This window comes from Alligator sinensis, unplaced genomic scaffold, assembly GCF_000455745.1.
Source record: "Alligator sinensis unplaced genomic scaffold, ASM45574v1 scaffold173_3, whole genome shotgun sequence".
Lineage (NCBI taxonomy): Eukaryota > Metazoa > Chordata > Crocodylia > Alligatoridae > Alligator > Alligator sinensis.
In genome coordinates, this window is record NW_005842076.1 from 1,098,464 (window position 1) to 1,108,131 (window position 9,668).

At 38.4% G+C, this 9,668-nt stretch overlaps 1 long non-coding RNA gene across 1 annotated transcript; it reads right to left on the reverse strand.

Moving 5' to 3' along the window:
* Positions 1-2,430: 2,430 nt before the first annotated feature.
* LOC112550305 lies at positions 2,431-5,412 on the reverse strand. The gene is made up of 3 exons (XR_003094079.1): positions 5,279-5,412; positions 3,388-3,504; positions 2,431-2,520 (listed from the first exon to the last, which is right to left on the reverse strand). It is a non-coding gene; the product is annotated as an uncharacterized LOC112550305 (long non-coding RNA).
* Between the last annotated feature and the right edge of the window lie 4,256 nt (positions 5,413-9,668).

A 9,668-nucleotide genomic window follows, 5' to 3' on the forward strand; every position in this document is an offset into this window, starting at 1 on the left:
CTGGTTCCTAACCTTTGACCTGTCCAGCTGAACAACTCAACCAATGGTCAGAACCGATGCCAGCACTGCCCTCAGGTTCGTTAGAACACACATGGCTTACCACAGCACTAAAGCATAGGCTTCAGGGAAAATCTAAAAATAATTGTTGCAGCCAATTTCTCTTTCTTTTGCCATGGGTTATTCCCAAAGAAATCCTGATTTTGATGGACGGGAGTGCAAGCGCTGTTGTCTTCAATGTGAACAACTTATACATTATATGGCTAAAGAATTTTTTTTCCTGGACACTTCCTATTTTGCACAATTATTTTCACTATTTTATTTTACCTAATTTCAAAACATTCACCATTAATTCTGATTTAGTTTGATTTACATAATTCCACTGAAATGGCCTTTTCATGCTGAAAACTTCAAAATATGGATCATCTAACCTTTGCTTCCTGCAAAAATAATCTGCTTTGCAAATCCCAATTCTAGGTTTTTGTATTCAGAAATAGGTAAAATACATTCAAAGTTTGTACAGGAGCATGCCAAGTCTTTATATATGGAGTAAAAGTATATAGATGCAGCCTTTTAATTAAAAGATGAGAGAAATAACAATCTTTGTTATACTGAGTCTGCACTTAATTGTATGCCTGGAAATTTCCTGAATAACTTGAGGAATTGAATTGAATAATTTGATAAGAATTGAATTGAACAGAAACTTCTCCATGTCATCATTATATATGCACTGTATCTGACTATTATTAGATACTATTAACTATTATTTGATACTATTAACTATTAGCATTTGCAAAACACAAAGAGGCTTTTCTCTTAGACCCCCAAAACAAAATGACCTCTTCAAATTCGTAATGAGGTAGGAATCAAATTGAGCGGTCTTCAAGGTGAGTCATTCATTAATCATAAACAAAACAGGACTGGAATCAAGGACACATCAGCATATACTGTAAAAAGTAAAAGGTTGCACAAGCTTTTTATTTAATATTAACTTCATTATGTTTTTTTAATGTGAATTCTGAGAAGCTGATTTTCTCAGCTTATTTGGAAGTGTTCAGAGTGACTGGCTTATCACCCTTCTCAGCCTCATTTTACCTTAAAGTTAATGTTTGCTTAACGAAAGTATATAGCGTGTTTCTCCTTCCTGAAGTAAGATAGCTTTAAACATAATGGTTGAATTTTGTAAATGGCATTTCAATAGAAAAAAAGAGTGCTGAGGAGAAATTTAATCATCAGAGGAGCTATGGGGACAAATCCTCTGCTGGCATAACTCCATCAGTTATTTCACTGGAGCTGCACCAGCAGCGAATTTGGCCCATGCTATTTAAGAACAGGAAAGCGGAGAAGTTCATTTAGAGGAGCATGCATTGCATTTACAGAGCTCCACTTGGCACAGCTGAGACAGCTGGAGAGAACAAAGGAGGCTAAGTCACCCTTGCTATTCCTAGAGCTGGGGGAAAGCTGAAGGCTATTCCATCACCTAAGCTAGTTTGGAGCTGCTTCTGAACTTCTCAGAAATTACACCTCAGTGCCACTCAAACCTTTAGGGAACCTATACACATGCTGGAGGTCTGCTTCAGCACATGCTAATTAGCATGTGTCAGAGCAGACTCGATAAATCTAATTAGCACTCTCCAGCAGCCTCTGCATCACATGTATTCAGTGTCTCCGTGCTTCAAAATGGCGGTGGGGACACTTTAACTAAAGCTCATCAAATGAGCTTTAGTTAAAGTGCTCCTGTCACCATTTTGAAGTGTGGGATGCTGAATACATGTGATACTGCGGGTCTTTAATTAGAGCGGCTCTTGGGCTGTAACTAGAGCCTCTCCCCAACACATGTATAAAGATGCCCTTAGGATCAATCACACTCTTAAAACAATCATTCTTCTCCAGCTAACTTGTTCCTGTCGACTTCAGGGGAAACTAGGTCATAGAAACTGAACTTTGATCATGATGCTGGTGCTGAGCTAGGAATATGTAATGGCCTGAGCATGTAGCATTGTAGTGGTCTCATTTATACAAGTGAAATTCCATTGACTTCAATGGAGCTGCTCTTGATTTACAGCAAAATATCCCTTAAGGTGCAAGGCATGAAGATAGCCAAAATCTCCTTCCTATACATGGATATGCAAGGCTTAGCAATGGGCACTTTGGCTTGGGGACAGTTAAGTGACCCCTCTAAAACCACAAGGTGTCATCAGATGGTGTTAACAGCAACAATGCAATGGACAGAAGACCGCACATATTGTTAAGGAATATACCAATGTAATAAACTTGTCATTACACTGACAGACATGTTACCTCTCCATTTTTGATGTACTAGTGATGCACAACCTAAAAGTTTGTGAGCAGATTTACAAAACAGTATAGCATCACCGAAGTTTCTACAACTTGCATCTCCCAACAAAGGCTGCAGTTCTGCAAGGAATGATGAATGCTGTTACTGACTATTTCATTAATTGTTTCTTCCACATCTTCCAAATATGCCAAGAGGTCAGTGGTGTCTGTCCTTCTGTCACTGGACTGTGTATACAACAAAGAAAAAAGGTCAGCTAGCAACTCAGTATTTTCTTAGAAAGTAATAAAGAATAGTACTTGGAAAGCAACAGGAAATTAAATTAATCAGATGAGTCTGTTGTATCCAGAGCTCAAATTAATATGATCTGCACAGACTTACACTGTAAATGTTTGTTTGATAGGTTCACCAGGAGCTTGGGCAATTATCAATAAAAAAGTGCAAGAGAAAGCACACGGGCCCTTTAAGTAATGTCATACCTGTATGGAAAACAGAGCTGCTGAGGCTACACAGAGATACTCTGAGGCACAAGACTGATGTAAGCAGACTGGTTTACTGCAGGATATAGCTAGTGCAAAATTAAACAATAGATATAGAATTCTAGCAGCCATAGTAGGATAGGGACAATTGGGGATTTGGCTCACTCTCTCAACCTAGGCAGTGTCCCCACTCTGGGGCCCCCTGAGGGTTGCTGGGCATGTTCCTTTACTCCAAGAATTTAGGGAGTGCTAGTGTCAGTCCATGGCTCAATTCCACATTTGTCCATAGTGCTAGGGAAGGAAAGGGTAAGAAGAGGTCTTCCTATTAAATGCATGCCCATTCACATTCAGATACTGTAGTAATGGGTTTGATATTAAAATACACACAGAGGAAACCAGAATTTATCTCAGAAGAAAGCAGAATTTTCCTTTGACATAAATATAATTGACCCTTCTAGGAGTTTTTGACCACCATGAGATGTTAGCACAAAGGTTGTAGCAGCCTGCTGATAAGCTTCTTTGGGTACTAAAAGTGGTAAGGTCAAATATACTTCTCATCTGTCTTCAACACTACATTCATCCTAGGTTTCCAGAAAATTTTGTGATTGCACAAACCTTCTCCTCCTGATGACCTCTCTTACCAGTGTCCCACCATTAGCAGATTCATCATGTTGCCCTCTGCTATTCTGCAACAGCTCATCAGATTCATCACTTTCATGCCACAGCTGTAATCTGAGTAGGGGAGAAAGCAAGGGATAGAGGAACCACCAGCAACATTTACTGAAATTATGACATTTCAGTTTGTGACCAGGTTATTGGAGCCAGCTTTTTGAAAAAGGGAATAAAACATTTTTAGGGAAATGACACAGGATGTAAAGGAAATGCCAATACTCTGGAGCTGAATACTGAAACTAGAAAAGCCTTACATAACCACTCAGTCATATAACCGGTCTGATGCACACACCAGTGTACTAAATCCCATGAAATACATCACTTGGTACAAAGCCACCTTCAATATTTACAAAACCTGTGACCACAGGTAGTTCTCTGATTCTGCAAAGGTTGGTAAGTGGGTGCTTTATGGCAATTAAGATATTTGTCCTGAAAAGCCATGAATACCAGGGGGGACTGAAAACAGGATGCAAAAAACACCGTTACCTCTAAATCACAAAATCTAATCCAGGCTGGTAGTGACAGAAAGTCATTGCCATCTGAGAGGACCATGAACCCTGGACAAGCAACAATATTCTGAAACCCTGGGTGTGTTGGCCTAAAACATTACCAACCAACCAGCCAGCATCAATTTGCCCCCATAGACCCAATGCAATACAAACTGAACCCCCTCCTATTAGCAAGTATTAGCCCTGTTCAAGGGGTGCTTGCCAGAGAGAGCTTTTCACTGGGCTTCCTCTTCAGTGCAGGGACTTTAACTTTACAATGAAGGTTCCACAGGATTTCAACCAAAAGGGGCTGCCCAGTGAACACATACAACCAATCATTACCCAGGGATTTTTATTTTGTTCCCTCCCTCATACTTATTTTTATGGAAGAATGAAGAGTGATGATTCCTGATCAACTGTACCACCCCATATATTAGATATTCACCAGCTTACACAATATTGCCCACCTCCTCCAATGTAAACAAATACATAAGCTCCGGTTTCTGTCCTAAATTTGTGCTATGGGCATCTTTAATTTTCCTAAATAACTTTCCAAGCAGTTCTTCTAGAATTCACCTTCAAGCTTCAACATAAACTGTTCGGCAAATACGTCTCACATTCCTTCTCCTTTTGTGCAACCTTTTGTCAAATATTATAATCACAGTTTGGACAGGAGAGTTATGAGCCATTAAAACAAACAGGGCAACATTTTCTTTTCTCGTATGCATCATAAATTTACTGACTGCACTGTGGATAATGCAAAAAGAGTCAAATAATGGCCCATTGTACAAATGGGTCCAAAACAGGCAGGTGATATGTTGCAAAAAACAGTCCTATTGTCAGGCCTTAATCTGACATTCAACTCTTCATCACACCATAACAGCTCTGAGCTGGAGTACTGATTTATCATGAACAGGAGCCATATCAAAGCCACCTGAAGTTCCTCCTACACTGCTGGTGAATAATATGTCCAGTTTAATTAGCTGCAGAGCAGATTATGCCTGTAATGCACAGGATTGGATGTTCGGTTTTCATTGTTATGTATGGGCACAGAGAAACGCTGAGTCCATATGCAGCTGACCCCTCCTTATGAAGCAATAATGTGTTTTTTGTATCATGCAATGTGTCTATTGAAGGGTAAAGCAGAATGATCTCTCTGCAGGCTCTGGAAAAAAGCAGTAAGAGGAAGACGACCTACCACCCCACAGAATTTGGCCCACAAGGCCCACAATGCTCTTACTTTTCAGGATATTTTTCAATGTTGCCAAGACTACAATGCAAAAGAAAACAACTCAAAATACAGTGTCAAATTAGTGTAATTAGACTGATGGTAATGTTTTCCATACCTTGTCTGAACCACTGATGTGAGTCCTGATGGGCTGCTGCAGTATCTTTTCCCATACTAATCCCCTCAACCTCCATCCGTTAATATTTAGCTACGTAATCCACGTGCCATGTGATATAGTCATCAAAAAGTGATATTACCTGTACATAACACATACAAAGCAATATGAGAAGATACTTTTAAAAAGAAGAGAGAACCTTAAACATTAATAAGTAGAAAAATCTGTGAAATCAAAGCATTTTCCTACTTTTTTTTTTATAATAGCCTTTCATTCTTTTTATGATTTTGACTTTGAAAGCTCTTTCGATGGATGACAGTTGATATTGTTCTTCCATCCTGCTGCAGACAGCATTAGGGAGGGAGGGAAAAAAAAAACTATTGTAGAGCTTCTCGTCTCTGCAACATGATTTTTATAATTAATATATACAACTGAGCAGAGAAAGGTACGTTATAATGAAGTGCAATTAAGAGGTGTTTGTTCCTGTCCCACACATAAGATGACTATAATTTCCCTGGCTGTTTAGAAGTCAACCATTATCATTACATTTCACACATATCTTTTCTACTTTTTTTGTGCTCCTGATTTTGTTTATTTTCAATTAAAACACCAAACAAACATGCGTTCAGAAAAGCTGATATTCAGGTAACATCATCTTTTAATTATATTGCTTAGTGAGTATTAAATCTAATGCCCTACACAAGGACAGATTCTGCTCAGATGCAAATTTGTAGGCATGAATGGAAATGCTCTGAATTTACACTAGATTTATATTTGTACAAAGAAGAACAGAATTTGCTGCTCTCCCCCACCAAGTCTTTCTGTCTGACATAAAGCCTCTGTTTTTTAATCAACTCATTTTAAAGAACAGCTCTAAGAGAATAGCGGGTTTGGTTACCAGAGGTGGTCTGAGACACTGATGCTCCAATTTAATTTCTGTTGTTATTGCTATTTGTATTACTGTAATGTCAATAGCCTCTCCAGGACCACTGCGATAGGCTTCCTATAAATATATAACAAAGAAACCATCCCTGCCATGAATACCTTACAATTGAAATGGTAGAGAGAGATAGTTAGCCTGAAGTCAGGTAGGATCTAAATTGTAGGTATTATGTATATACAACAGAGACATAGGGAAAGCACAAGAAAATAAGGCTTTGTCCAATATGGATCTCACAGCTTTGTACTGTAATTATTAAACAATGTGATGGGTTTTTTCTGTTGATAACTAAACTAGAGTTAGGGACTAAGCCAGTTAACATTACTGTGAATCAAACTTAACAGTTTAGGTCTCTGAATCCAACTTACCCCAAACTTTTCTTTTTAATTTTTTTTTTTTGAGGAAGTTCAGAACTGAAGCTATATTTTGGGCTTTGAATACTGGGCCTCTTGTTAATGCTGTTGGACAACTAACATAACTGCCTGCTTCTTGCTTAGATTTGGAAAATCCTTAGACACAAAAAATTGGCAGGTTCTGTAATACCTGTTAGTGACAATGAAAAAAAGGCAGGTACGGCCATCATTTACAGACTTACCCAAATCCAATGAAAAGAGTACCATCAAGTACAATGACTTTTGGATCAGGGCCATGATATTTTGCTAGATGCATTTTATAAAAATAGGTAGAGATATGATATGTTATATCTCAAGACAAGTTAGTAGCATCTCTTCTTGCCTACCTTGTGCAGCTGTTGAAGAGAAGGAAAATCATAGGTCCTTAGAGCTGAATGAATCATTGTCAATTAAATTATTCAATGAATTTATCGTCTTTGCTCCCAGGATTCCATAATTTCTTTAAAAAATTTAAATGATATTGAAGCATAGATGTAAATTTCTCCCTTTCTGAGCAATTGCACTAATATAACAAATTGTTCAATTGTTTATCAGAAGTGAAAAAAGGGGGTGGCGGGAAACAAATTCATTTTTAAACTGGAGGGAATATTTGTTCTACATTCTTTTGAAATTGGCTTATCTCTACAAATTGTTGCTGGAATAGATAAGCTTCATTTTCAGATAGATCTAAATTAATTTAGTACATCTAAAATGTCCTTTTGTTTGATATTGTTGTATCAGAGGAGTGCCAAAGATACAGCCCACAAAGCCCTTTCTTCTGGCCTGTGGTGCTGCCTGCGGGTCTCAGATCAGCTCTCTATGCTACATGCGTTGGCCCTGTGGTTTGTGGAGCCGATCTGGTGAAATAGGAATCAGCGCATAGACTACACTCAGCATACAGGTCTGGTCTGGGGTGTGCACGCTATAATATATGTGGCACATGGGGCCAGTCCAGGGAGTGCTCTGCATACAGAGTCTGTACTGGACCAGCCATCCATGCTAGCTCTGGAGCACAGGGCTGGTCTGTGGGCCTGATCCAGCCTCTGAACCAGTCCGTGACCAGGGGGCCAGATGAGTTTTACACCCCTGCTGCATCAGTTTAAGATCACTGTTACAAAGATCTAAAATGAAATGTAAAGTTAAATCTCATCTCCCCCCACCCCCCAAAAAACCTTACCCTTTTGCCTGTTAGATTACTGATTTATCTTCATGTCTGTGCATGTTCACCCTCAATGTCTTCTCCCACCCATTTCCCCTCCATGCAGAGTTTCCAACAGGTAATCATTAGCTCCACTTGAATGAACTACAGTTGATATAAATTACAGGATCAGCTTCCACGCCCTGAAGCCCTTTGAAAATTTTCCCCACAGTATCTTTCATCCCTATATTGAAATGTATCTGATTTTCCATGTAATATTTCAGCAGAATTCATCTGTTTGTTTTAATACTGCTTTATTCAGCTATTAACTTAATAGGATGGAAAAGTCTTTCCCACTAGCCTGATATGTTAGCTTTCTAGTAACTGTTCAACAGAATATAATGTCAACTCTACTTTCATCTGCTACTGAGATGCTGTTTGTATTGTTTTCTTTTAATCTTTTGTTTTATACTAAACTCATAAAAACTTGTATTGCAAAAAGTGAACCAATCCAACCAACAATCCTTCATCACGGAAGAAAAAAACCTAAGTCTGCCAAAGCACTGATCTTATCCCAGCTGCTCTGTGATAGATGTGTTAAAGTGACCGTGTAGATTTCTCACGTGCATGGTGAAAGACAGATATGGTAGGATTTCTACTTTATTAGCTGATTACATATAGGGAGAATTGTGTCTTTCAGCAGCTCTAGAATATTATAGATTATAATATGAATGTAGAAATAAGGAAGGAGAAAAAAATATCAGTCCCACTTTGAAAAGTGCAAGAGAAAAAAAAAACCCAATTAGACACAAGATAAGAAGCTTTCTTTTTTTTAGTCTCCCTTCTAATCTCCCCTGAAGTCCTCATTAATCTTTTCTTCATATTTATTTCATGTTTTATTGTACCGTGTATACTGTCCGCCAGTTGTTGAAAGCAAAGAAACTAAAACTGTATGTTGTCTGGAGTGGGATAAATACCAGCTGCCTAAGCTACTTGCAATCTCCATTCCTGCAAACACTTATGTACATGAGCAACTTAGAGGAAGAGTCCCATAAAGTTGAATGGGAGTATTTATTTGAGGAAATGTTTAAATGATCAAGCCTAAAAAAGCGTCATGACCTTTAGATTCCTGAAACTTACTTATCTCTACCTGCCATCACAGCATTGCCATGATTCATTCACTTGGGATAGTTAAATAGTTATTTCATGGACTGTAAAGGAAATTTCATATTATTATGGGCAGGATATTATCCTGATCTTGGGCCATGTTGGAAAGCTTCATAACAACTTTAGACTCTTAGGGAGCAGCTTCTTGGTCTAAACTTCTAGTTGCCATCATACCAGATCCACCCTATTTGGAACAGACAGGACTTGATCTTTATTTTTCTATTAATTTCTCTTACTGCTCACTGAAAACCAGAGGCCAGAACCAGAGGCACTGTAAATCAGCATAGCTCTATTCCAATTATTCCACTGTCACAAACCACATTTTTCTTATAGAAAGTATATTTTTAGAATATAGAAAGTATATTTTAGTTTTATCCTTACTCAAGTATGTTATCCACATTGTGGGGTTGTAAACTTTAGTGGGATGTCTAGAAACTGTTTAAGAAATGTCAGATGATATTTCTCTCTTCCCCAAAGATAGTCTTGGAATTAAGAAAGGTATTCTCTATCGATTTCCTGCCTAATCAACATATTATGTATAAAAAAATACATCTTGACTGCTTTGCTAGGAAAGGCTCTAAATACGCTCTGTAGCACAGCAGGAAGCTCCTTTAAAGCAGTTTAGATTGGTGGGTGGATTGAGAGGGGAGGAGACCACAATTATACCCCATTTCAATGACATGTCTGGAGCTGCAGTGACTCCAGACAAAGAAGCTGAAATGTATGAAAGTTGCCCTGTCTTCAAGACAGACCTAA